We start from the raw sequence: 24,847 nt of genomic DNA on the forward strand, positions 1-24,847 counted from the left end.
CAGAACCCTATAGAACTATATAATTCTCTGGTACAAGTATTTTCTTTGCATTTCAGAGACGGTCAGAAGAAATGTTACTTTAATATAGAACATTTGTCATTGTCAAACATTCATAAACTGTATATATTCAAACTGATTGCTGCTGATTCACTCAATGGGATGCAGCTTGTTAACCTCTGATTTAGATATATGAGAATCTGACTTTCTGTGCTAGATTCACAGAACTTCTGTCCCACTGACCACAAAAGAAGCCCAAATCCAAAATCCAAATCTTCACAATTCCTGCTGAGCTGCAAATGAGACATGAATATATTTTAGAGACCATAGCACCAGAGTTTTGCAAATGGGGTCCGTTCATTTCCTAAATGTTTCATGCTAAGCATGTGCACAAGTGTTTCTGCACAACATTGCATCTGCACTGAGCACATGGACATTTACTTTGTACCGAAAATCTCATCAGAACTGTCAAAGTAAATATTCCCTCATCTGTTCCACTCCTAGAGCTTAATCTGCCAGCTGCCTTCCAGGAACATAATCCGAGTCAGGCCCCACAGAGAATTTGGTTGAGAATAGTGCTGTAATATTAGCTCTACCTGATATTCTCATGATTGATGTATTAACTTGGAAGAAATAAGGGTCAGGCTGTGATACCTGTTTTTGCCTCAGGGAATTTTATACATGCACTTTATGTCCCACATTGTACCAGAAATTGTCCTTATTGCAATAGCATCAATGAATTTTCACAGATATTCACAAAACTACAAACCCCCATGGTATCTTGTTGCAGCTGATGCTGTGACAAATCCTTAACTGCTGACCGAACCCCATATAAAGACTTGTCAGGAGGACATTTGTGAGGTAGCCTAAAAAAGTCTTCAGAATGTCCATCACTGTTGCAATATCTGGCTGGTAGTTCTGGACCCAGTCGTATGAGACAGAAAAACCCAGAATCCTCAGCATGTCTTCTGAATATATACACTGCAGGAAGAGCATCCATTTTTGAACAGGTAGTTAAACATGATAAGGTTATTTTTTATATGAATTTTTACGAGCATTTTTTTTTTTATTTTTTGAATTGAAAATTGAAAATTTGAGAAATTTTATGAGCATTTCTTATTTCCCTTGTCCTGTCTTATTTTCTTGCCTTATGAGGGCTGCCAATATGTGTGAGTCTTGATTTATTTTGCTCATGGTTATGGGGTAATTATTTAATTGCATTAATTAAAGTAGTCTTAAAATCTCATCCCTTATTAAACCTGTCACCTTCCCCAGAAAACAAATTTTCCTGAGAAATCAATTCTTCATATCTTGTGGCAATGCTTATTGTCTGAAGGACAGATGATCTTGTATTTAAAGAAATCACATTTTTTAGAATAATTGATGATATAGTAGTTCAGAGGTTCCTATCAGTATTGTTATGGCACATGGTGATTTTTAATGAAGAAGTTGTTTATATTGAAATCTGCTTTTCTGGATAAACAATACTAAAAAAGAATAAAGAAATCTGGTGTGTGCTAGCATTAACTTGGTTTGCCAGTGTAAGCTGTTAGATGATAGATGTTCTGTGTAAGAGTGACCTTGATTTTCATCTATCACACGGTTTACTTCCTGTTAAACAAAATTGCAATTGTTATAATAATGTGATCAGATATTTTCTGCGCTTCCTTAAATATTCTTTTGACATTTTGTTTAAGTTTTATGAAGAATCAAAATAGAAGAAAGTAATTGGAGCTCAGAAAAAAATCTTAAATATATGTTGCAAATTTATTGCATCATTCTTTCAACTATTGCACCATATAAATTATTTTTTCATTATTATAACATATTCTATAAAAATACCAGTTGATCTCTGCTAACTTTGAATAGAAGTGTCCAAGTCCAGTTTTTATACGTAGATTAAGAGAAAATAATAAAAAATATAGTTTAAATGTTTTTGTCATATAAAATACATAGGAAGTGCCATTAAAGTGCTCTAATCACACATTGTATCTGATTTTTTTCTGCAGTTCTGTTGTAAAGTACAGGGGAAAGTAAATGGAATTTTGAGACAGCCTCTTCACACTCCATGAAAAATGCTGCTCTTTCAAGAAACAACCTCATTAGATTCCTTAACTCTTGAGAGGTTTCAGGAGACAGGTTTTCTAGGTGTATAAACCTTGTTGTGTACCACTGTTGTGTAACGTCAGAAATGTTACCTCCGCTTACCTTTATCTATCTCAACTTCCTTCTTTTTTTTTTACTCTATTTTTTTCTGTATTTATCTTTTTTATATTTCTCCTGTGTAAGTGGAAACCTTAGTATTTTCCTGAGCTGATGTGACTCAAGCATAATGCACAGTAGTGCATTAACCTGAAACTGAAAGTTAAAAGTCCCGTGAGTGGATTACAGACTGGTTACAGACACCTGATAGTCATAGTCAGAATAATTAGTGCTAGAGAGGACATACCTCCACATTTGCTTTGTTGTTTTAGTTTGCAAGTCCTTAATGATACTGAATGATTAGAATCTCCTTTCAACTCTAACTACTCAAGATGCCGAGAAGAAAACATGGTTGATTGGCCAGCTATAATTTAGGCTAGTCCACAGCTGTAGTTAAATGATTTCTACTCTCTTGACACAGCCAGTTAACGTGCATAACTACATTTCAGGGGATAGTTAAGGTTTTACGCTTACCTTTAAGGTAAAGAAGACCCACCCATGGTTTGTTCCTATCATTCAAACCTACTCATTCTTATTTTCCCAAACCCACCAAAGGCCACAGGTTGCTGTGTTGATATGGAAATGTTTAATTCTGATTAAGCTTTTCTCAAAATAAAGAGAAAACAACTACACTATTTTGATGACATAATGCCATAAAGCAGAGGTTGGTATATTCTATTCTGAAATCTCTTGTGTGTGATACTGCTGCTTATAAGTTTCTCGTATGTTAAAAAATCTTGCAAATATTTTTTTCTTACCATGAATAAGTATTCATTTCCATTTTACACAGAGAAGGTAAAATCAAAGAACTCATTAAAGAGTATAGTTTAGATTGACATGTTATGTCAATGCATTTTTTATAGATATGAATATACATTTTACAATCCCCTTTCATATATATGCAGTGAATATTTAAACATACATATACATATAGGTCTAGTTTAATTTTGGTTTTGGAATTCCAGTTTTGAACTTGAAATTGAAATTATTTGACTGCCATTAATGCATTCTCTTCTTCCTAAGAAGGTCACAGACTCTAAAGAATGTGTGGCCGTTGCAAAATTTATTTCATAATTAGACATTTATTATTATTTTTTAATCTGACTTTTAAGAATGATCTTTTTTTTGTGAAACTACTTGATAACTTGTCGAGCAGCAGCTGTTATATCTGAAAAGCTGGAGGGAAAGCTTGTAGAACATTTCTAGAATGGTGCATACTTAATTTTATTATTTTTTATATATATATATATAAAGGTTAATAATCATTAATCTAGCCTGAAGTAGTGGAAGTATGAATGGCCATGGAACAACAATTTACAATGAACATCAAAGAAACAATGCCCAGCAATGATAAACATTTTTTTTTAGATCTTTTACTATACATGGAGTAAAATCCCAATTAACTCATCTACAACTTTGTGTCTCCAATTAATATTCTACTATAAAATTTAAAAAGGATGGACTCCATGGTGGTATTTCTTTGAGTACTTTGCTGAATTTACATTGTATCCTTTGTATCTCAGCAACAAGACATAAATATGACTTCATCACACTCTCTCTGAAATACTAGGAATTAAAACCTGAAATGACAAATGCTTCAGGAGCATGGGTTGACTGTTGTACCACGCTTGTAAAGATGATAAGATAGCTGGTGAGATTTGAGGTGGTGAGACTAAGTTGTATGAATTGCTTGATGTGATGAAGTGAAAAAAAAAATTGCAAAGCATATAAGGGTATTTTTTTTTCTTTCTATGAGCTGAAGTGTGGAAGAGCAAAGCAATGTATTTTACATGCCTTAAATTTTAATTAAGAACATTCCAGACATATCCTCATTCATTTAGATTTCCATCTTGAGCAGAATAGGGAATACCAAAGTTAAATCCAAGTAGAAAATAAAAAGAGGAACATTTTAGGAAAGAAGAATAAAGCTGGAAAACTCAGAGTATGTCCCCTAACTTCACATTAAATACACATAAGATGACTTTTAAGTTCTCAAGGCTTCACCTTCCCTGATTGTCCACAGATTACGATCTTCTCACTGCAGCATTTTTAAGATGTATGGCAATCTATAAATAACATTACTTAATGCTAAGCTTCCCCAAACACTTCTGAAGCTTTGAACCCTTAAAGCTTTTAATCTTTTTTTTTTTAGCTTTTGTTTGTTTCATATTGCTCTGAGTTATACAATCATAATTAATCTGTCCTTTTAGATCTGTTCATAATTAAATTTTTATGTTTAATTTAAAAAGTTGTGCATCTGGAGTACTCTTACTATAAAGTCTGTTAAGTACTGAACAAAGCTCAAATCTGATTCATATAGTCTAAGCTGAATAAATATACTACAAACATGTATGTAAGCATCTGCATAGAAAATATATGTGCACATCTCTGTGTGTGTGTGTATATATTTATATATGTATAAAATGTGTAATTTCATGCAAATGTTCAGGTTTGAGTTTAAGCTGTCCTAGCCCTGGAAGCTATCAAAAAGAACAGTTGAAGCTACAACTCTGTATTGCCAGTTCCATTCCACATTCCTCCTATGTCCCTGCTGTTGGCAACAGCAACAGCAAAAGAAGGCTTCAGTCAGATAAACTTGCTGCATAGAGACTGAGGGAGAAACGGGAACAAATAACTAGGGCAGAAGGCAACATAGGCCAAGACCACATCTTTCAGCACCAACCCACTCACAGAGGGGTTTAAACAAACTGTGAAACCATGGTCCCTAGGAAGAGAACAGTAGCAACAATTTCTTACTAGGAGATACATCATTCAAATAATATTACTGTTCATTATTTTCTTTAAAGAAAAACATTTTTTAATGTTCTTTTTTCCACCAGTATGAGAAAATATCTAATATAACTGCAGTTAGCAATATGTTTAATTTCCAAGAAATAGTTGGAAAAATAGCAAGCAGTTTGTAGTTTAGTTTTATGGTTACTTTTAACAGATTTTATAGTCAGTATAAAAAGGCATCATGAAGTTCTATTAAAAATAATGTGGGTTTTATGCTTTATATTACTGTGCAGAAGATGTTTTCTTTCTTTTTCATTTGTACATTTATTTCTATTTCACTTCTGAATGAACCTGTTTACAATGGCTTATCTGTCCATGATTCTCTAACTGTACTAGGCTTCATTGTGTTCTGCTGTTCCAGGAAGCAACAGGTGTTCTATTCAGCTGTCCTCAACTAAAAGCAAAAACTGTACAACAAATTAGCACTAACCAGGTTAATTAATTTAGGCAGGTAAAGCATTTATTTAAGTGGCAGCATCAGATGAAGCAGCTTAGCCTTTCCTCCTTTTTCTTTGTCAAATTTTTCTTAATCTAAATTGATTTTTTGATTGGTTCACATCACAGGCCAGCAAACAGCATAGCCAAGATATTATTACTACAGCAAGGAAGATGTCAACAGGCAGAGAAAAGTAGGAAGGTCTGTTGCTGGGATTGATAGCAGTAGTCACAGCACAAAAGACAATAAATGCATGTATTTATTGGTAAATAAATGGTAAACAATAAACCATGTATAGTGTGAAAATTTATTATACCTAAAAGGTAGCATTCTGCTTTATTTTGGTATGCATTTTATATTAAAAAAGTCATAGTCAAATATTTGATGAAAACATGCAGCAAATTTATATCTATACTACTTCTGTGTGTGCATAGCTTAGAGATCTGAAGCACAGTTTAGAATTTTCATTGAAAGGAGAATGAATATGGAAACACACAAAAAGCTTCAAGGGTTTTGGCAATATATTGGTCAGTAAAAAAAAGGTCAGGTCTTTTTTTTTCTTATTATCAACTATCTCCCCTTACTAGAATGCATGGCAGTTAGCAGAGGCGCGTACAAGGAGGCATCAATGAATGATCATTGCAATCTTACATTTAAAATATATCACAGCGGGACCTGTGCTCAATAATAAATCAAGTAATCTTCCTGTGTGAGCTGTGTTATAAAATAGCCTAGTCATTTCATTAAGTGTATGCTTTGCCTGTGTAATTAACATCTGATCAGCTGTATGCCTGTATTCTGTTGAATATATTATAGATGTGGATTGGTAAAGCTTAAGGGAGTTTACCTTTTGAAGTTAAGCTGAAACATGCCTACTTTATTGAAAGCAGACATTTTTATTCTTAGTATAAAAAGTGTTAATTGAAGTAGTATTCAGCAGTATTTTTTATTATTCTTTAGCTCCTGCTTTTGCGGCATGAAGTTTTTACATGCTGCTCTCTATAGTTTTGTAAAACAAAATTTAGATGAAAATTTGTGTTTTCATCTACAAAAGATGCTAAAAAGAAGCCTAGTAATCAAATGCACTGCAGATAAAAAGCAAATACAATTACTTATGAGTAGGCCATAACAGACTTGTACTACCAAGGCAATGGAATGTAAATGGAACAGTATGTGATAGTACTGATAGCAGACATTATATGTAGAATACTCCATTCTGCTGTCTTTTCCAAACAACTACGCTACAACTGGCAATAGGAAGCAAGATACAACTCTTGCTAACTAATAAATTTCCTGATATAAAACGCTATTTTGATTTTAAGATTTTTGAAACCAGCAATTTATACCATATATTCCCTGTCGGTGGAGTGGAAGGAAATTTCTCCATCTTGATATAATTTCAATCCCAATAAAGTTTTCTTCAACATCACATTGATTTGTAGATTTTGAATTTTTTTTTCGTTCCACCCCCACTCCCCCTCACCCCACCCACACTGTATAGACAGAAAGGATGTGGTGTACATGTTACAGCCAAGTTTAGGAAACAATACACCTGATTCAAAATACATACTCCTTTAAAGGTTGTGCTTGGAAGTTTTCCTAACTGACAGTGTCTGCAGTGAACATCCATTGTTGACCTGATTCTCTTAGCATCTTTCTCCAAATTCCTTTCTTTCATGTATGCCAAAGGGACAGCATTCTCCTGGCTCTTTCATGGCTGTATGACAGAGGTTTTATACAAAGGCAAATTAAGAGACACCTACCTTGGCAGTGCAGCACATAACAGAAGAGAACTTGTTTAAATTAGGCAGCTGGGGATCAGAAATATCCATTCTATTTGAGGGAGATACCTGTCTGAGGGAGCAGCCATGCTTGCCTCTCCCTGATGGCAATGTATTTCCATTAGGTAATAGAAGAGATAATAGAAGTAGAAACATTAATTATTTATTTTTTTCACAATAATATTCTCATTAATTTCTATTACAAAGTTCATAAACTGAAACATTGATGCACTTTTGTGATTTAAACAAATAATCTGCTTGAAATATTAACTTGATTTTACAAAGAGATCAATACATAATTATTGTCATTGGAGAGAAACATAATATGGCTGTACTTGGTGTTTTTTATGAATACTCATCCACAGAAGCAGCAAACATGTAGATAAATAATTAAAAACTAGAGCAAGACAAATTTATTATTGTAAATATTTAAGCTCTCCCTAGTATGTATTTTTAATGAATTCTCTATTTTTAATGTATCTGTTCCTAAGAGCTGAACTCCACATTTCTATTTCAGGATATTTCTGCTTTATGTCATCTCATTTTGGAGACATGATGTAATGCAAGTTAAGAGTATTAAGTTTTGACATAATTGGCATATGTATTTTGATAATGATGGATTTGAGGGAGAGCATATCTGCTCACCTACTGAAGTGTGGTGTATTTATAAAATCCAAAAACATAAATGTAATGATTTTTAGTCATATCCATTGAAGCCGAAGAGAAGATAGAGTTGCCTATTAAACTAGATAGATACTGTCCAGCCCAGTGGTTCTCTCAATCCATGTTTTCACCTATAAATAGGTGTAGATTAGCAGGCTGTAAGTCAAATACGAGTTGGCAGTAATTTTCCACAAAATAGTAAAGAACAGGGCAAAAGGGGGACTCATTAAGAAATCCTTTGAATTCATGTTTAGTGTATATGGGCTACTTGTAAAGAAAACCAAAAGGATTTCTAATATATGTGAAAGATGTAGTCAGAAGATAACTCAGCATTTCATTAACTGTAGTAGCTTCAGTGCTTATCAAAGCAGATATACTGAGGAATCATAACTGAAGATGACCTTCATAAGTAAATCACCTGCAAAATTTAGAATACCTATCACCATTTGACCAAAGAAAAAGCATTTTCACGATCAAGCTGCCACGTGGGAGTAACCATTTGATCAAATAGATTGAATGCCACCAAAAATGTGCTAACGTTGTCCTTGAAAAGTCTCCTTGTAGTGAAGCTCCCTCAACTCCTTTCTACTAGGAAATAAATCATACCTTCCAGTGAATCATCCAGCCTCTCTGTAAATGTTCCTAAATGTGTTAGTTTCTTGCCTTTGTTTTTGCTTCCTAGCAGAAGAGCAGAGCAAGAAATAGCTGATAGATGGTTCAGTGGTTCTTCAGTTTGGTCTTCACTGGGAAGAAGGTTGATGTCAGTACAGTGTGTGCTGTCTAATAAACCCACATTTCAATGTTAAATATACCTATGAACACACCTTCAGTAATTCAGGAGAAAGATAAGTATTTTACTGTTGACTTAATTGATATCAATGTCAGCTATAGAAGTAGCAGGTTTAACTTCAAAATTATGTAAAACTGATAAAAAAATCACACAGGTGATAGCTATTATTTTGCAGATAGCTGCAGAAAAAGTTGTTATTCTTCAGCTCTAAAAAGATATTTCTAAAGTTATTTTTTTCTGAATTTCTGAGCTTAGTAGAGTTAAACATCATAAAGAATAGGCTTGTTTAGAGATCATGAATGAGATAATTTACGGAGCTTAATAAATATTTGGGTTTCTATTTAAATTTCTCATAAAACCACTCAAGTAAATAAGCAGAATAAATAGTGTAAATTAGATGCTAAAAATTCTTCCAAGTCCGGTATTAAAATGCCACTGATGCATCCATATATATACACATATGCAGACATTAATGCCGTGCAGGTTTTTGTTACTTGATTTTGATAAACTGATGTGATTTTACTCAACTGGAAGCAATTACTGCTAACTTGAATACGTGTTACTGTGTCATTTGGTGTTACATTTTTAATTAGCAAAATACCTAACTTACTATATCTCCCTATGTATTTTCTGATAAACATAATTTACTGTGATATTTCAGAAAAATTTTGCTTACAGTAGGCCTTGAAAAACCACTGAGACAGAGGAAATAAAAATTTAATTACTTACACCTGGAGCAAAAGGAAGAACCTATCTTAAAAGTGAGCAGGCCATTTGTGACTAAACTGTCTCATGTCCACAGTGGTAGTTGGCTGTCTTTCATTGACTACAATGGTACCATGAAACTGTGAGAGCTTTTGTCCAATTCACTATTTGTGAAACTTCTGTATCTGATAAAGGTTTCATTTTCAGTGACACTGAATGAAAGAAAAGTTTTTATCTAAATTCATGATCAGCTATACTTATCAACACATTGATTCTGATCCTAGCTCTGCCATTTCTCTGATAGGTAAATGATAGGTTGCTTTATTTTTCACTGCAACTTTTCCCTTCCTGTCTTTCATTTTTTCCAGTGTAAAAGTTGTTCTCTCTGACCATTTACTTAGTGATTATTGATTTGAGATCTTCACTCGGATCCTTAAGAGCTGAAGTAATATGAACACCATCAGAAATATCTCTTATCTCACTATTATTAGAGGTGTCATCTTCTGTTCAGAGTTTCCAAGTAGGAGGATTTTATAAAAGGTAAAAAAAAATAATAAAGGAATTCTTCATTTCATACCATCTGTTGTATAATCTGCATAGGTACAACCTATTACAACCTGTTCCTTTCCTGAATCTTTGCAGTTTGAGACAGAGGCTACAGCTGCCACAATTGTTCGTTCAGCTTTTGCTATATAGTGCAGTGTATTGTATTTCTGATAAAAGAATATGACTACACAGCAAAGAAAAATGCTATCTAACTGTAACTCTGAGCGAGATACAGCCTTGCAGATAAAAAGGGATGTTACATGACACCCTGGTCACATAAGTAGTGTGATCACATAAGAGTCTCCTGCAGTTCATCCACGTTCAACAGCAGTTTACGTGCTAACAGCTTAGATGGGGTCTTCTGATTATCTCCCGTTACTTATAGTGAAATATACAAAACCAGTTATTTACAACACATGAGATGGAATGACTCCTACTGCACAAGTTCCCCCTCTGTGCCAGAGACAAATCTCATAATTACCATACTCCATCTAAAAATATATTAATCTTAATTTAACAGTCTACAATATATGAGCTGTCATGAGTAAGCAGCAAGAATGGCTGCTAGAGAAATAAAGGCAAGCCAGGAGCAACTGGTGATGGAAGGGCAATGCCTGTAAGGCCAAAACCAGAGTCCTACAACATCCAAATAAGAAGAGCAAAGCAGGTCTGATAACAGCAAAGAGACCAGGGGTTGCCAATCAATTCTATAATGATGCAGCAGGTCCAAAGTCAAGTCTCCAAGGCAAGTCAGCAGGTCATCATCCAGATTCACAAAGCACGTGATCAGGCACAGCTGCAGTGTAGCTCAGGAGAGGCCCAAGAATAAGGGTCTGAGCTTGAAAGTGGCTCCCAAGTGATGAGAGGTCACCTCTGACCTCTTTCACACACAGCAGTTTCCCAGCAGCCAGAATCCAGTTTGGAGTGTTCACTGTGTCAGGGGTGGCTTTAGGCATAAACAGCTTAACTCCTGAAAAGGGTCCTGACAGTTGGCTGTTCTGATTCCAGAGCCCTTAAGCTTAATCAGAACATTTTGCTGGGGTTTTAAACAGAACTGTCTTGTCAGAAGTAAACAGAACTCTGGCAAAACAGTATTTAATTTAGCTAGCTAGCTAGCTAAACATTATTTTTAAATGTTACTTTAAAGCCAAGGCCTACACTCCTTTTGCTTCTTTAATAGCTTCAATAGTCTAATTTTTCCAATGGAAATTGTTTGGACATGGTCTGTAAATGGCAGGAAAACAGGAGAGATATATGGTGAAGATGCTGAAAAATAGTCAAGCAAGTGTGACAACATAATCTAAATTATATGCTTGCAATGCTTGCAATAAATATTTGATTAATACTGACACTAGTGAAAAGAAAAGCCTATTTATAACCTCCAAATAAGATTTTACCACTATTTTTTTTCTTTCTGTTCCCTTTAATCATGGATCAAAATATTGAATCAATCTAAAATGCACCCAAGGTGTTTCTTTCTAATCGTTAAATCATTTCAGCAAAATCTGTTGGTAGAAACAGAGGTTTCAGAATCTTGAGCTCCTTGGAAATGTGCTTGTTATTTTTATCCACAGCTGACATGCTAGCGAAGAAGAGCAATTTTGTTTACTCCCAGGTGGTTTGAATTTCATTTGAACTCACAGCTGAGTTTAAGCTGATGAATAGCTTTTTATTGAACATGAATAAATTGAGAAATTCAGATTAGTCAGCCACTTTTTCATCATAATTTAAATTCCAGAGAAGATATATTTATTAAAAATAGAGCAGAAAGGTATGCACAATTGATAAATTGTACCTGATGACTAACTGGATTAATAAAATCATTAATGAATTTAATGCTGTTCTAGGCCTTTTCAGTATTGGTGTTTTTATGAAAAAGAACATGTAGAAAACAAAGGGAGAACAAGTACCAGCAAAGATAAAACCAAGTGAATGCATGAACCAACTAATATGCAGAGCAATACAGGGAGGTATATTCCTGCTCATAAACATACAGAACAGCTCTTCCACACAGACTGAATAATGTAACAAACTTTTTGGTCATGTATGAAACCAGAAAAAATCTCAACTGGCTAATATGTTTTTTTGAGAACTAGACAATATTGAGCACCTCGTCAGCATTCAGTTCAACTTCAGAGTCTGAAATCCTTTCTTACAAAAGAGAAGGTAATCCTAGCAGTCCCTTCTGGAGTGAAGCAGCATTATCTAAGCATAACAAAATCACTGTTTGGCTGCCTGTTCACTGGTAAGACAAAGGCATAATTAAACACACCTTTTTTTCCTCAAGTCTTTTTTTTCATTACAAAATGGTGTGTTTGTTTCCTGCAGAAAAGTTTTTGTGTGGATTTTCTATATTTGTTTGTATATATATGTTTGTAATATATTTATTTGGAAAATGCTTTGAGACCAAGGGAGAACAAAAGCTACACATTATTATTTTATTCTGCTGAGGCACCTAGATAACAGTGACTTTTCCTTCTCATAAGAATGACAAATTGTGTGAGTCTGCTGTTTAGACATAAAGGAAAGGACTAACCAAGTGTTATGGTTTAACACAGCAGGCAGCTAAACACCACAGAACCACTTGCTCGCTCTTGTCCCATGCCCCCCTGCAACCCCTCCACCCCCCCATCCCCACCCCACAGTGGGATGGGGGAGAAAACTGGGAGAAAAGAAGTAAAATTAGTAGGTTGAGATAAAAACAGTTTAATAGGGCAGAAAAGGAAGAGAAATTAATAAATAACAACAACAACAATAATAATAATAATAAAGAATTAGAATATGCAAAACAAATGATGCACAATGCAATTGCTCGCTGACTTTCTAGTTCCTGAGCAGTGGCCCCCAGCTAGCTTTCCCCTTAGTGTATATACTGAGCATGACATCATGTGGTATGGAATATCGTTTGGGTCAGCTGTCCTGGCTGTGTCTCCTTGGAGCTTCTTGAGCCCCCCATTCACTGGTATTGGTGGTATGAAAAGTTTAGAAGTCCCTGACAGTGTAAACACAGCTTAGCAACAGCCAAAACACCAGTATGTTATCAACATTATTCCCATCCTAAATCCAAAACACAGCACTATACCAGCTACTAGGAAAAAAAAAATAACTCTATCCCAGCTGAAACCAGAAAGGACCAAAACAAGGACAACAAGAGAGGAAACATTGGGAATAACCCTCTTGTATTGAGCGGAAGATGTTTAGACCCCATTAGTGCTGCAAATTTGGCTTTTGGAGAATTGGTGATAGACCATTAGAGTGAGCCCTCTGAGAACAGAATAGGCTGACACTATATTGCTCCATTTAAAGATAGACAGCTGGGACAGGGGTGTGTCTGTGTGTTTGTTTGTTTAATATATGAAAATCAGTAACACTGGAAAAAAAAAGTTGTCTGTAAAAATTTTAGCTTAATAGTTTACAAATTTCAGATAATAGCAAGTTACCAGCGAGGGTGTTTTCCAAAGCAGAGTACCCTAGATAACAGCTTGTATTAAATTCTTATACACATTGACTAACTTGGTACTTAATAATTATCTATTTTGTAAATCACTGCTGTCTATCATAAATATGTTATATGCTTTTATCCTGTTTTATTTTACATATAAAAACATTTCCCACAAGTTGGAAAAATCTTAAAACAAGATGAAGAACATCTGTAAAACAATCACAGGAGCTTTGTAAACCAAAGAGAGAACTCTAACAAATAATAACATCTGTCGTCTGTTTAGTTAATGTATTTATAAATTCTAGTGCTTCCTTTTTATTTGGTGGTTAGTAGTAAAATATTATAAAATCTAATTGAAAAATGCTTGGGTTTATATGTTCATTTAGGACACTAATCTTTCAACTTCTGAGTTCACAGATAAGCAGTACGATACACACATTTTAATTTACAAGGGTTATATGTAAATCAATTTATTTACATCCCTAGCACGAGTCTGATTCTAAAGTTATTCCTATATCAGATTGAGGGAGTGGGAGTTTGATACCTTAAAACTGATTCTAAAGTTGAAGGTGAGTCACTTATCTCTATTTCTAAGTACACTTGCTTTACCTTTCTTCCCTTATAAACATAATGAGGCAGCCATTTGGAAGGTAGTGGTCCCAAAATAGACGGAATGTGTATGTATGGCATTATTTGCTGGGTAATAGTGTAATAATGTGCTTTGAAAAATACTCTTGACAATGAAAATACAAAATTTACAAGAGGTAGGATTATTCTAGAGTATTTCACAGGTGTTTTGAAGCAAGTTGGGATTAGTTTAGTGTTACCAACAAATATAAATGACTTGGTAAAATGACATTTACAAGCTGTCTGACTAAAGGTTCAGTTCAGAAAAGTGTGGTTGAAATTTAAATAAATGAATAACCCAACAATTCTTCATATCTCTCTTTTGTGCTTCTAGACATAGGAAAAAAAGTCATTTCAATTTACCTGTGGAAAATTTTGAATAGTATGGAATAGGAGAAATTACAGGTTGGCAAAAATTTTGCACTGAGTAATATAATAGTGCCATGTCCAAACTTCTGCCTCTTTCCCAGCATAGGTAAATTGTGTGCAAAATGTATTATACAACTGCATATGCATTTAACACTAAAAATGGTTGAAACAAAACCGTAAAAGCAGTGGGCATGCATTTATGCCCAAGACATTCTAATAAGTGGTAGCAGCTGTGACATCAAAGACACCTAAAAAATACCATGAAAATCAATCATTGACAGTGGTATGTTGCATTGAAATAGAAAGAGGTTATCCCTTCTTTATATATAGGGTATAACTATTTCTGTAATTAACGTGCACCAAGCACACATGATGTGCAAACTTAATTTCTTAGAGACACATAACAGGAAAGAATCTTGTGGTACTAGGAAGACATTTTATGTGAGCTGGTACTTGTGTGATATAATGTGATAATTAAGTGTATAGTTGTGTGATCTAATGAATTAAAGGTACACATATGATTTAGATACAAATTAAAAAAAATAATTACAAATAAATTACAACAATTAAATATATACCTGCACAGTATGACATATTGAATAGATCAGTTTATATCTATGTATTGAAATTTTCTTAAACTTGGTCTGTGAAAGAAAGGTTTTTCTGTAATGATTTATGTTTCTTTATTTCAGCACATGACAGTAGCCTGATACCCAATTTACTTCGTATTACTCTGCGTTACTACAACTAGAGATTTTTTTTTTTTCCATTTTGTAAATATGAACCTTATTCACAGATTGTTTCAGCTTAAGACAACATTTCAGTATGTTAAAAGGTTATGAACCTCTGATGTGGGAAATGTTATATGTACAAATCAGAAAAATTTCCTGGTCACACCTCTTAAAAATACACTTGTGGAGGAGAGTGCTTTATGATGCTGGAGCTTAGAAGAACATGATACTTCCACAAACTCCATATACCTGGAGAAAATACGGCATTCTTGGTTAACAGAGAAAATTGACAAGAAATTATTTGAATGTAATAATTAAACAGTACATGTCTGGTAACAATGCGTCCACAATGCAGTATGCCCTGCTTACACAAGACAGTTGGTGCTGGTGACATAAATGTATTGTTTCACTCCATTAGTTCACAGTTCTAATTGTCTGCTGTGCTTCATAAGCCTTGGATTTGAAGAGAGCTGTTTATCTCAGCAGGGTAAGCTAATGGTGAGGATTCACTTGCACCTTTGGTGTTGCCGTTGTTGATATGCACACTTCTGTAAAATAGATTTCAGATTATACACACTTGTGGTTGACCCTCGCTGGAGCCCAGGTACCCATAAAACTGCTCTGTCACTCCCCTGCCCAGCTGGATAGGGGAATGAAAATATAACAAAAGGCTTGTGGGTTGAGGTAAGGAGAGGGAGAGATCACTCACCAGTTACCATCACGGACAAAATGGACTTGACTCGGGGAAATTAGTTTAGTTTATTGCCAATCCAATCAGAGCAGGATAATGAGAAATAAAACCAAGTATTAAAAACACCTTCCCCCGACCCCCGTCTTCTCCCCGGGCTCAACTTTACTCCCAAGTTCTCTACCGTCTCCCCAGCCAGCAGTGCAGGGGGACAGGGAATAGGGGTTACAGTCAGCTCATCAACACTGTCTCTGCTGCTCCTTCCTCCTCAGGGGGAGGCTCCTCACACTCCTCCCCTGCTTCAGCGTGGGTCCCTCCCATGAGAGACAGTTCTCCGTGAACTTCTCCAGTGTTGGTCCTTCCCGTGGGCTACAGTTCTTCCTGAACTGCTCAAGTGTGGGTCCCTTCCGCAGGGTGCAGTCCTTCAGGAACAGACTGCTCCAGTGTGGGTCCCCTGTGGGGCTACAAGTCCTGCCAGAAAACCTGCTCCAGCCTGGGCTCATCTCTCCACAGGTCCTTCCAGGAGCCTGCTCCTGCATGGGCTTCCCACAGGGTCACAATGGGCTTCTCACAGGGTCACAGACTCCTTCAGGTACGTCCACTTGATCCACCATGGACCTCCATGAGCTGCAGGGGGACAGTGTGCCTCACCATGGTATTCATGGTACCTGGAGAACCTCCTCCCCCTCTTCCTTGACTGACCTTGGTATCTGCAGGACTGTTTCTCTTAGATATTCTTACTCCAGTCTCTGGATATTCTTACTGCAGTCTCTAGCTGCAGTTGCTATCGTGCAGGTTTTTTCTCCCCTTCTTAAATATGTTGTCCCAGAGGCGCTACCACCATTGCTGGTGGCCTCAGCCTGGGCCAGGTGTGAGTCCATCTTGGACCCAGCTGACATTGGCTCCTTTGGACACAGAGGAAGCTTCTAGCAGCTTCTCACAGAAGCCATCTGTGTAAGTCCCCTGCTACTAAAACCTTGCCATGCAAACTCAATAGACACACTTTTGATACTTCCGAATATAGATCAGTTATTTTAGTCTAGAATTTGAACATGATTTTAATAAGAATCTCAGCAATTATCAATAAGGTGGTTGTGTTTGAACAATGCATCTAAGGATCTTAGGATTTTCTTGACTGAAATGAACAACAGTTTTTTCTGTTCCTGTGACTGCTTTTGCTGAAGGCAAATTTATCATTAGTCCATCAAGAATTTGCAGTCAATAGCTGTTCCCAATGACAAAAACATCTCCTTCTTTCTCCATCTATCTCTAGATCTGTATATCTAAAACTGTATCAAATAGCTTTAACAAATTCTTCACCAGTGCTTAGATCTGCAAGGCACTCCTGTTTGATAACTCAGCTGTTTGGGAAAAGTTGAGTGTGGAAGTAATGAAGCTCACAAGGAATTAGGAAAAAGCATACATTCTCAGTTTAAATGAGATTTCAAAGAATGGACAGATATTGACAGTACTGTATAATTGTTTTCATGTTGGTAGTGTCAGTTTCCTCAGGAACATTTAGGGTTTTTTAGGTTTATTCAGTTTTCCAAGACTTCTGAGGTTCTTCCCTGAATCTTTCCTTTAAGATTCTTTCTTCCATATCCCACCACAGAGTTAAGAAGGTCATCTGCTAAAGTATGACTTATGCCAGTCACTGTCCCAGCACAAAACATTTCCTCCAGAATGGAGACTCTGTTTCCTTTATTCTCCAGCTGTTTTTGGCAGGTGATATTCTTCCCCGCTTTCTAGTGAATTCAAGTCTGCCATGTTGGTTGCCAGGTTAAACTGATAATTAATAAGCTATGATTAGATAGGATCAAATTATTTCCTTGATTTGCATGTAATAAGTGAGAACAGAACTGTTAAAAAAATGGCTTTGATCTGTTGACATAGACCACAGTGTTACACCTCACTTTACTGATATTAATAAAGGAAAATTTCCTTGATCGCAAATGTGATAAAGACTAAGATAATTTAATTTATTGGGATCTAAGAACCTGGCCTTGGTCAATTCACATAAAAAACTGCAGTCCAAAGCTGTCCTTTCACTGAATGGTACTCTGTATTAATTTCCTGTGCTTTTCTTTATGATTCACCTATTGGATTTTAAAATGATGCATGACTCTAAAACACCTCCACAGCACACAGGAAATAGAAGTGCTTTTATTGGTATTGTTATCAAATGAGCAGTAGTACACAACCTTGCTTCCTATGGGAGATGTATTTATCACATTGTACATTTTCTTTTAACATCGCATACATTCTGTTTCATAAAGCAGACATCAATGTTCTCCCTTTCCTGAACTGTATGGGAGTTAACTCATTTGTACAACAAATCTACCTTTTCCCTGATTTGTATCAAAGGTACAAAACAGGTAAGGTAAGAGAGTTGTTATTTCTCCCTCCTTAAAAAATAGGAAAGCCAGGAAAAGTGAAAAGCAAAATTTTCAAAGCTGCCTATGAATGATGGATGCCTGGCTCCTGCTAAAATCTCACAGAGAACTTTGAAAATTTCAGGCCAGGTATGTATTTTTCAGCTTACAGATGGTATTAGTTATTTATAGAAGGCCCATCAGATTATTCATTCCTTAATGATCTGGTTTCAGTGGCTCACATACCAAATAACTGCTTTTCAGTTGTGTTGGTGTTTCTTTGTTGTGTGCCAAAACTATTGCACAGCTATTTATTCGTGATGTGAACCACTCCTTTTTTCTTGCTGTTCTACAGTGCAGTCAATGAGTGACTGATGCCTTACATCATGAAGAGTCATTCTAAAAGCTGACTCTTTTTCAGATGAAATGTGTTGGTTTTCACATTGTTGCATGGGATATTGCTGTTGTTAAGAGGCAGATCATAAGGGATCTTCAGCAGAAGCAGCTGAAGCTTCAGCTGAAGAAGTTTCATTCTAACCCTTTTTTGCTTTTTTGTTTGCCGACTGCCCAAGTTAGGCTAATAATTAGTTTAGCCAGAAAAAATGCATTGATAACATGGATGGAGAGGAATCTAAGAAACAAAAGAATGCACAGGTATGGTGCCTCATTCTTTACGTTGTTTCATTCTCTGGCTAAATTTCTACCTAAATTGTTCTTTATGTAAAGAAGAGGCTTTTTATATGAATGTCTTTACTTTGTGATGTTCCAGGATCACAGTAATCCGATAATGTATTTATGAGTGTATTGACGTGTATATGATTGATCTTTTTTAAAAGCTTTTATGGGTTTTAAAACTAGAACTGTATTTATTTATTTTTTTGCTGGAAAAAAATGGATATGACTGAATAAAACACCTCATGAATACATTTCCCAATTTTGTGCAAACACAAGTTTAAAAATCAAGTAAAATATTTTCTTTTAACACAGAAATAAATTATTTTTGTATTTCAGTCAAAACTACTTTCCATTTTTATTTTTTTTCTGTAGTAGTGAAAACACTCAAAATCTTTTATAGTTATTAAAATGATTTTCTGAGCTGAAATAATACTTCAAGTTTTTTATTTAATGAAAAAACTTACATTAAACCATAAAAAATATTTTCTTATGGATGTGCTTCTATGATTCTTTAGCTCAAAAAGAATGCTTTCTCTTAATTTTCTATTCATTTCAGGCCTTCAGTTTTTAAATAATTGAAAACTACCTCTACGTTAAATCATGTTAAGATGGAACATTCAATGGATGTGTCCAAGAAGTTATTCAGCCTTTACATTGTTAATAACAACAGTACTTAACCACTACTTAGTAACACTAGTAAGTAACAGTATTAATTTTTAGGGTTTTGGTGAATACAGGTGATGAGCTTAAATATAAATAAAAGGAAGCAAGAATATTACTATGTTAGCATTTTTGTTCCGATCACAGGTCCACTTTCTGAAGCAAATCTTCTGGCCAGTTTAGGAGACTTTGAATTACGGTGCACTAGAAAGCACAAACTTGGTTTCTTCCATGTGATACTATGCTGGAAGACAGGCACCAGAACTATAATTAATCCAAAATGAAAACAGAAAAATACCTGAAATGCATCTAGTATGAATTTGAGAATTTCAGCAGCGTTTCTCTCTACAGATCAGAGCTTTTTGGCCTTGCTGGTAATGTAGGTGTGGTCTTTGTGTTCCAGTGTTAGTGTCTAATGTAACCGGGCCAGTAGACACACAGCTAAAGAGACATTGTCACTAGATTTTTACCTATTCATTTATTTATTTATTTTAAATTGGTTTAGTTTCCTGGCTGGAATGGGTCTCCAGGTGGATTTGCCCCACAGGCATATGAACAGGTGTGTGTAAAATGAAGTGGGGGCAGGTTACTACTTCTGGTAGTAATCCTGTCAGCTAGTTTATGAATCTAGGCTTCTTATGTAGTCAATGGGTAGAGGCTATCTCGGAATTATGCTTTAATCACCTTCTGAAGTCTCCGGTGAGTATATGAAAAGCTCATATTTTGCTCTAGATATAGTCAGAATTTGTGTGTCTATACAAATAACTAATCCCAAGAAGGTCAGTTATGCAGAAGCCTTTTAAAGAGAACAGTGCCTTTGCAAGCAAAATTTTAAGTATTACGAGGCATACTATGGTTCTGATATTTTTAAGTAGTAGTTAGAACTTTTAAAATTTATTTTTTAAAAGTAGGAGGAAATATACAACATTATGAATATTTCCTGTAATTAGTTGTAGTTCTGGTAGTGATTTACTAATTTTATTTGCAGATTTTTCAGTGTGGAGCGAAGGGGAACTGGTAGGAAGGATAAATGAAAAAGAAGTGAAAGAGGCTGTCTTGGGCCAGTTGAAAGGAGACAGAATAATGACAGGAAAAAGACTTCGTTTTCTAAAAGCAAATATGGCTAATTGGTTTCTGTTTAGTTATTTATAAAGAGTAGGTCATGTAAAACTTTCTTTTAAGATTTTCCTGATTTTCTTTTAAAACTATTATATGTGATGTGACACACTTGGAACATAATTCTGGTCCAAATGTGAAGTAAAATGTGAATTGTGAGAGCTATCTAGAATAAGTTCAGAATAAAATTTTCTTACACTGGCTCATTTAGGCATTGGAGGGAAAGGTATAACACAGTGGGAGATGCATAAATTTTACTAAAAAATTCTGTAACACTATTTCTATTCCACCTGATTCTTTGTCTGTTTCACAACTCACCTATGTTTAGCATACAGAGGACTGCTGGGCATGTTTCTGAAGAAAATTCCATCATGACCTCTTTGCATCATGCATAAAAATAGTAACTTTCCCTGTGCTATCATCTCCTTTTAATATGCACTAGTATTTATTATGGCCAAATTCCAGCTCTGAGGCCACCTATGTTGTATAATATTTTGAAACAGTAAGGATATTTTCAAGATTCTTTTTGTACTATAGATTTCAGTATTTACACTTAGTTATTTGGAAAAGTTCTTTCCCATTCATCATCTTAAAAATCATGTAAAGAAAGAGGGATAAAAATAGTTATTGCTTGATTTCTTATTCATACCTTATGTAGAATCTAAATGGAACAATATCCTTGTAATATGATTACTGTGCAAAGTTTGCAGTGTATGTCAGAATATTAACACATCACTTGGGAAGTTCATGTTGTGTAGGCAAAGCCTTTGGAGTATCCTACATGATTTCATCCCCCTTGTTTTTCTCTTCCCAGCTTAAGGAGCTGAAAGGTCTGCTAAAGCTGATGTCAGAAATGCCCATTATCTCCCAATTGACTCAGGATTTTCATTTTTATTTTGTGATTGGTTATTTATGTGTTCATATTAACACAGATGGATTGAACAATGGTGAGCACTGTTTAAGAAATTACACCTGTGAAGTGGTATTCTTGTTTTACCTACAGGACAAGTACAACCTGGTCAAAATCAGAGAGAGTTCCTTGCAAAGGTACAGTTAAAACCTAACTGTCTAGGGATCTTCCACATGCTGAGTATTTACCTGATTTTTGTTACTTGTGCACGCAAGAACATAAGATATATCAGCTATGGAGGTCTGGTTTACGTTTAATGCAGGCCTATGCAGCACTTTGTTTCAATACTTTGCTGTTCTTTTCGGAGAGGAATTGTAAAAGAAAAACGTCTGTTAAGTTCTGGCTGCCAATAAATCACTCCTAATGCCTTGAAGGGAATGCCTCCATTCACACAAAATAAATGCTACTGCATTGCAAAGAAAAATAAGACAATGTAATCTTAATAATATGTTTATGATAAATCAGTCTTTAAGCTTGCAATCATGTTAATGGAATTTAATACTGTATAATAATCTCTGAATAAAATTAGTGACAATGTAGGACTGTGGCAGTTTGTGTGTCAGGCAAAGTCTTCGCATAATAGTAGATGTTTGGCTTATGACATAACTCCCCACCTTCTTCAGCAAGCACACTCTTTTTCTACCAGTTCAACCTGATTCAGAAATTTCTGCTTTCCTAGGTACAATGGCTAACAGTTCTGCAAACAAGAACAGAGATGTTCAGACTTTAAAAATAAGAGAATTGCAGTGACCTTCTTCCTTGCCTACTAAGCACTGAGCAAAGAATGCATATCAGCATCTTCACAACTGCAGTGTTTTTTATATAAAGAAGGAAATAACATAAATTCTATATTGCAGGCATAATGCAATTTTGCAATATTGAATTAAAATTTAGTAACACTTTACATCTAGTGTCTAATTATTGCTTCTTTGGTAGTTACTGTAATAATATTATTTCTGATAAAGTCATTTGTCATAACGGTATACATAATGTAGCACAGCATGACAGTCCTGTTTTTATCTTAGATGCCTCACTGGACATGTTTAAAAACTTGGGGAAAGTCTTCTGGAGACTGAAGAAGGAATATATTTTTTGAAAAAAAATATGCACTACATGAATATTTTTAAATAAAAGAAATAATTTGTGTTATAACTTGAATAAGCAGTGCTAGAATCAATAGGAAAAAGATGAAAAAAATCAGTGTAAATGAAATAACAGCAAGATTTCACATGTTGTAAACTGACTGAGTCACAATGGTAGGACACAGAATGATAGAATCATAGAATCATAGAATCACAGAATGGTTTGGGTTGGAAGGGACCTTAAAGATCATCCACTGCCATGGGCAGGGATGTAGAAATGATGTCTTTAACAACAAAAGTGTGCTATCCTGAGCAGTAAGATAACATTTTTAGGTATTGTAGATTAATAACTTTACAGTCTTGCTATTCACGCATGCATTATTCAGGGCACAGCTGTCCTTTTATCAGAGGTTATTAACATAGCTTAAGAAAGAAAGACAGAGGTGTCCTGATGGTAGAGAATATGGACTTTGAGATAATATTAAAAAGGAGTAACTGTAGACAAATTTTTAAGAGCTTCAGAAATTATTATGAGACTCAAGAGGGATGATATGTGAATGCTTAGTAAGAAGAAAATTATATTTGGCTTATTCATGCAAGTGGTTCTGCTGAAATCCATAGGATTATTCATGTGAACCAGGTGGTGGCCAATTACCCTTGTCCTTATTAGATGAGCATTGGACTACTGACAAATTTTAATGTTTTGTAGAACAGTACAATCTTTTTGCACAATAATCTGAGCTTACTTTTCTGACATCCAGTACAATTTTCCTCCCTTCCTCAAATCTGATCTAAAACTGAAACAGATGTATATATTTCCCTCCTTCTCCTTTATTTCCCAGCATAATTTCCCTGCACTGACAGATTATAATGTGAATAGCACTGACTGGAGAGAAGTTACCTAATATCTTAGCTCGTTGTTTCTTATGGTTATTCTAAGCTCAGCCTGTTCTATCTGCTGTGAAGATACTCAAAGTCATGCCTCTCGGGGCATGTTTAACACATCTGTTGCTACAGGTTCAAATAGATTGGATTTACTTTGCCAGTTTGCCTCCCAGTTACTGACAGCCTTTTGCTTCTGTTGTAGTTGTGGCAGGTATGGAAGACATGTGACATGCACTTTCACATGGAACTCCTCACTGAAAAATGCAGCTCTGTGCAGGTTCTTGGCTGCCATATTATGGCCTCTCTTCACAGTTCTAAGGGAGCAAAATCAGGATATAACAAAAAAAAAAAACCTCAAACAAAAAACCCCCAACACTTTTTTTGCAGGATTTACACTAGCAATTACTTCAAAATAAATGTTTTCCTTATGTGTATCTGTTTTTCTGTAATACCTTGCACTTACAGTGTGTGATAAGGAAAACACATGCAGAATTGTGAAAAGTATAGATTTGAAAAAAAGATGTTTCTGCATGTATATTACCTTTTAACTTAAAAAAAAAATGCATACAGTTTTCCAGAATTATCTTTCCTATGAAAGATGGCTCTATTGAGGCTGAGTTATCCATGGCACGAGAATACCTACCCAACAAATCTTCCTTTTTAATTTTAACAAAATAAGTATGTCACTGTCATTCCCCAGGTGCACCTGGCAGGACATTAAACGTTAAAACTGTGCAATATGACTAGTTAGAGTAAGTTTGGAGAAAAAAAAAAAAAAAGACCAACACATCTGCAACAAGCATGACAAAAAGGGAATAGTTCCCAATACAAAGATTTTTTTTTTTAAAAAAAAAAATCAAGTTAAGATTTACCTGGATTAAAAAGATTTTAAAAATAATACTAAAAGGACCAGACTGAAAATCATAAGTGAGCAGGGGGTGTCTATGACATAGTCTTTTCCCACACAGATTTTGAACCTTTTCTCTGCTTTTTGAAGTTTAAAAGTAATATGCAACACCTCTTCCCCCTCCCCTTTTTTTCTAGAAACAGTCTGTGCCTTTTAAAATAAATTTTCGTCTTAATTTTTATTGCTTTAGTAACATATTTCATAATCTGATTTTGTACCTTTTTATTTCATGCCTGTCTTTAATTTTGACAGTAGGTCAAGTATTCTTGAAATACTTACCTTCTCTTTGAACTGTCTGCATCTTCCTGCATCTTTCATCTTTGGAAAATCTACAGATTTCTTTTTTCCTTGTTAAGGGAGAGAAAGTGTGTGCACCTTTTATTTCAGAAATCTATAATCTGAATGAATATTGCATTTCATATAAGATGTGCAGTGTGAATGCCTATTTCTTCTCAGTAATAATTGTC

At 35.1% G+C, this 24,847-nt stretch overlaps 1 long non-coding RNA gene across 1 annotated transcript in view; it reads left to right on the plus strand.

Annotated features, from left to right (window-relative positions):
* Positions 1 to 24,847, plus strand: part of LOC121081251 — a 328,189-nt gene that overhangs the window by 198,755 nt on the left and 104,587 nt on the right. The window lies entirely within an intron of this gene.

Source organism: Falco naumanni, chromosome Z, assembly GCF_017639655.2.
Source record: "Falco naumanni isolate bFalNau1 chromosome Z, bFalNau1.pat, whole genome shotgun sequence".
Taxonomy (NCBI): Eukaryota; Metazoa; Chordata; class Aves; order Falconiformes; family Falconidae; genus Falco; species Falco naumanni.